Below are 5,554 nucleotides of genomic sequence, written 5' to 3' on the forward strand. Positions count from 1 at the left end.
TAGAGAAAAGAGAGAGAGAGATGGTGGAACAAAAGGAACTCCTTATTTTCAAGCACTCAACCCATTCATTTACATAGAAGTAGTACTTAACTCAGCATACAATAAGAAAAGCGATGGATTGCCCAGTTGCACAAACCAATCTCTTCAAAGTCAACCACATGAAAAGTGCGTCAAAACAAAGAAAGACGTGTTCGTGTGAATGCGCGGCACTTGACTAGCTGGCCGTCTAAACCAGTCTTCAAATGGAAGCTCTGCGTCTCTCTTGCGGCCAAGGAATTATGGTTGGAGTGTCGATTGCTGCATAAAAACATAAATTATTTTTTACTTACGCTTCGGATTAAGTTCAAGATGGGCGTTTGGTCTAGTGGTATGATTCTCGCTTCGGGTGCGAGAGGCCGCGAGTTCGATTCTCGCAACGCCCCACTCAACATTTCCCATGATCGACTGTCGCTAAAAGCTTTGCTTATCTTACTGGACGAAGAAACTCTGCCATATTTTGAAGCTTTTGCTCTCTTAATGAGAACATGTCAACCGCACTCATAATATTCAACAAAGAGTTCGCTCACTTAATGAAAACCCTTTTTCAGTTTTCACTCTCTTAATAAAAGAACATGTCAACAATCGAGCCTATTCAATGAAGAATTTAATCTCTTAACAAAAACATACTTGATTCAATGAGGAGAAAATTTTCAATCAACAAAGTACTTGCCTTGTTAATAAGAACATGTCAATAGTTAAAAATATTCTGTGAAGCTTTTGATCTCCTATTAAGAACATGCTTTTCTTCCATTGTTTTAATGCTAATAATTGTTAACACTTTTGCTCTCTTAAGAAGTACATGTCAACAATTCGACGTAGTGACAATTTCTTGGGCCTAGAGCAAAAGGGCTAGCCATAATACAGGTAATTAGCATAACAAGGATTGTCTATTAGCTTGAATTGCATCAAAATGTTCTAGGATTGTAATTAGTCATACATGAGAATGCTATTATTTATTGAAATGATTTGCTTCCAAATAAATTTAAGGATTTTGAACATACTTGATTCAATGAGGAGAAAATTTTCAATCAACAAAGTACTTGCCTTGTTAATAAGAACATGTCAATAGTTAAAAATATTATGTGAAGCTTTTGATCTCCTATTAAGAACATGCTTTTCTTCCATTGTTTTAATGCTAATAATTGTTAACACTTTTGCTCTTTTAAGAAGTACATGTCAACAATTCGACGTAGTGACAATTTCTTGGGCCTAGAGCAAAAGGGCTAGCCATAATACAGGTAATTAGCATAACAAGGATTGTCTATTAGCTTGAATTGCATCAAAATGTTCTAGGATTGTAATTAGTCATACATGAGAATGCTATTATTTATTGAAATGATTTGCTTCCAAATAAATTTAAGGATTTTGATAGACCAATTTAGGCATGGCAAAAATCTATTTGCCTTTCTTACTTACAAAATTTCATAATACCTGACATAGGTAGATATGATTGTCAAGGGTCTTGAGCAAATATTATCTATATGATAGCTTGAACACTAGTAGTAGGCAAAGGGCCAACATGCTAGGACAATGATAGGATTAAGGGGTCAAGGGATAGCCTATGTTAGGGCATAAGATGCCAAGATATGAACACAAGGGTACAGAAATCAAGGAGTCAAAAGGATTGGCAATTAGTGTAAATGGACTCACCAAGGTTAGTCTAAATATAGAGTCCATAAGTCTGCCTAAAGATACTAGCATGGTGCTAAAATGAGTTATTGTTCTTGAGTAGTTGGAGGTTTGACAAAGCTTTTTCTTAACTTTTTGTGATCTCAAAGGACGTGGCTACCATCTATTAAGGTGACGCAAGTGTGCATGCATGACATTTATAACACCTTACATGTATAGACGGTCAAGAATCACGTGGTGGAGGGACTTGCTTGAATTGCTATGCCAAACACATACCATACATACAAGACAAAGCTCACTCAAGAATACAAGAAGACAAATGGAGGCCAACACGTTTTCCTGCTGGTGTTTTTTTTCCTCTTCCACACACAATACAATGTACACAAAGTATAGATAAGATACAACATAAATAAAAGTGGTATGCTGGGTCAAAAAGTACACAATTGACTATACTAATCGAGTGAAACTATAATTATGCCAATTGTAGGTAGGTGTAACAAATTAAATATAATAAGTGATAAGTCAATGGCTATATGAGGATCATAATGACCACCGACATGCTAGTGTAGATGTGTAGACCCATCTAGCCAAGCAATCCATCATCAATGTCCGCACATGTTGAGCTTGCCATCTCAATACTCCCCCTCAAGCTCAACTGTATCTGTACAACTCCAAGTAAGCTTCGAAGCTTCTCTGCACCCAATGTCTTTGTGAAAATATCACCTATCTAATCCTGTGTGCTGACATATACCAAGTTAATCTCTCCTATAAGTACCTTCTCTCTCACAAAGTGGTACTGTATCTCAATGTATTTTTTCCTAGTATGGAACACTGGGTTCCTAGCTATCTATATGCTACTTATGTTATCATAGTAAATGACAATTGGACCATCTCCCTGCACATCCAAGTCAACCAATGACTTTTGTAGCCATGCCATCTCACATGCTGCCCTAGCAGCACCTCTATACTCAACCTTCTTTGTACTCGATAAAGCAATTGTAGGTTGCTTTTTGCTACTCCATGTAACTCTTGCACTACCAAGGGAAAACATGAATCCGTTGGTAGATCTTCTGTCTAATATGCTACCAACCCAATCTACATCTGTGTATCAAAACACATGTACATCCTTACCCTGCCTCATAAAAAGGTCCATAATGTAAAGTAGACTTCACATACCTCAATACGCGTCTATCTGTATCCAAATGAGGCTTTCTAGGAATCTGCATAAACTGACTAACAAGGCCAACAACATAGCTCAAGTCATCCTTGTGATAGTCATGTAAATCAAACTCCCTTCTATTCTTCTAAATATAGTAGGGTCTTCTATCTCATCCCCAACATTAGCACTTAACTTCACATTTTGCTCCAATGACACTGAAAGAGGCTTATACATTGTCATGCCATACTTGGATAACATATCCAAGCCATATTGCCTTTGGGATAACCATATACCATCATCACATCTGATCACCTCAATACTAAGAAAGTACCTTAGCTCACCCAAATTCTTCATCTCAAACTTCTTCTTCAAAAAGTCCTTAACTTCAACAATCCCACTGTCACTATCACCTGTAATAATCAAGTCATCCACATAGATGACTATGATGACTAAGTCTGCATCATCAACGGCATCCATATTGCAAATGTCGCTTAACGCATCGCAATTATGCATTGCTTAAGTGACTTCATTTACAACGTAACATCATGTTGCTTATACTACACTTCAAACATCACTTAAAATGGGCTTCACATAAGCGACACCCGTCATTTTTTGTTGCATCTCTAACACCCCCTCTTTCTTCTAGTGATTAAGGGTGCATCCACCTTAACAAGTGGTGGCAGCACTTACAACCATTCAACTCAAAGAAGAGAAACACAAATGAACATGATGATGCAAATGCCCTAAGTAAGACAACATCTAAAAATGAAGAGTCAGTGGATATGGATTACCTTATTGCTATGGCTAAGTAGCACAAAGTTTATATGGGAGAGGTAAGGAAGTAGGTGGAGTAGAATATCAAGGATTTCTTTTAAGAGGCAGTGAAAGATCATTGCAAAGAAAGGAACAAAAGTGTTTACACCCCTTGTGGCCTTGTCCCAACTGAAGATCTAAAGGAGATGTGCAAACATCTATGGACTCCATTACTACTTTATGACGAGAATACTATGTGAAGATGAGTTTTCTAAATGGTTCATGCAAACCTATCATGGTCAGGAAATGCTTGAGCAAGTGTGTGGGGAGGGTGTTCTACTACTAGTTTATGGGAAGAATATTAGGTGAATATGAGTTTACTACATGGTTAATGCATACCTATCATGGTCAAACAATGCTTCATTAGTACAAGTTTCTGGAGAGTGGGTTCTAGTTTGTGCTGGTCAACATGCAACAAAAGCAAGATTCGATCCTTGCATCTTCCATTAGGTTTAGAGGTAACTTTGTATATGCTCTACTATGGTCCTCTCACTTCAACCTGGTTGACCCATTACGACATGAGTATCCATTCTAGGGCACATATCCAAGGCTACCTCATTGGCTTGATGAGGAAATCAAAATCCTATCTTAACCATTAGAAAGAGCTTTATATATCTCGAAAGCAACAAATGACACTATTAGAGCAAACAAAAAAACTTGCATCTTATGGGACATGTATAAAGAGATACCACCCTTAGTGGATTAAATTATGCATTAAAGTTAAATTTACTTGTTTTCCTTATGCATGTTACTTATGCCACCAAATATGCCATTATGCTAGAGATTTCAAGCAAAAGACTCCTCAAAAAGAGGAACTAGCTTTGAAAGATGATTTTAAAAAACCAAGTTGGGCCTTATAAGAGAGTTGAGGCACAACCAAACAGAAGAAACCTCAAAAGGAGGAACTAGCTTTGAAAGATTATAAAACAAACCAAGCTAGGCCTTCCAAGAGTGTTGAGTCACAACTAAAAGACAAATCAAAGATTGGAAAAGAAGCACAGATTAAGCACAAAAGAGTTAATGAAAGAAAACCTAAGACTAAGACTCATAAGGAGCAACCAAAGGAGAAGTAGAAGGAATCAACTTCAAACAATAAGGAGAATCAACCATGGATTAAAGACCATGAAAAGGTCAATAATGGAAAGAAGGTCAACAAATTACTTAAAAAACTTGCTTGAACACCACTGATGGATCGAGAGTGAACAAGAATGTATATGCCTCTTTGGAAAAAGAAAATGAAGCCCAAGAAGTTTACTCTTTGCAAAGGAGACACGTCACATGTTAATAAAGCATCATGAAAAATCCTATAGCTCATGCAAGAGTCATATGAACCCCCTTTTTACGCTTATATGATGTATACAATTTTTTTATTATCTACCCCCTTTTTTAGATATAAGATTTTGTATTTTGTTCAATTTCTCATATTGACTAAGCTTAAAAGACTGGAACATTTCTAACAAAAATTACATGTTGCAATGTTAATGAGACATGATCTTGTGCCTTCTTTGGCATGAAACATTGAGGCCAAGGGTGAATTGATGGTGACACAATGTAGAAAAAGGGTGATTCCTATGAATCTATCAATATGTAAGCTCATAAATATTGAAAGAAAGGACTATGTTGAGTATGACAATCTTTATGCACTTTTTCCACACCCCTCCCTCACAGCCCCCCCTCCCCCCTGCGAAACCCACCTTTCTATACCTCCTTTTCTATCCCCCACAATCCCTTTCCCCAACACCTCCCATCCTAGGAGGGGGAAATTAATGGCAACCTACCCATAATATATATGCTTATGCATTTTTTGGAAAAACCTCCCTTTTCTATAGTTACATACTTTCGTAAGTTACCCATAGTAAACTCTTGGAGCTTGCCTGAGCTATTAACCATAATAAGCAATAGAGTAGCCCCAAC

General features: G+C 37.2%; 1 non-coding gene across 1 annotated transcript; it reads left to right on the forward strand.

Moving 5' to 3' along the window:
- Positions 1 to 350: 350 nt before the first annotated feature.
- TRNAP-CGG (transfer RNA proline (anticodon CGG)) lies at positions 351 to 422 on the forward strand. Its single transcript has one exon. It is a non-coding gene; the product is annotated as a tRNA-Pro (tRNA).
- The last annotated feature ends 5,132 nt before the right edge of the window (positions 423 to 5,554 follow it).

The sequence above is a fragment of the Lygodium microphyllum genome, chromosome 3 (assembly GCF_053477565.2).
Source record: "Lygodium microphyllum isolate KBCC chromosome 3, Lygodium_microphyllum_v1.1.10, whole genome shotgun sequence".
In the NCBI taxonomy this organism is placed as follows: domain Eukaryota; kingdom Viridiplantae; phylum Streptophyta; class Polypodiopsida; order Schizaeales; family Lygodiaceae; genus Lygodium; species Lygodium microphyllum.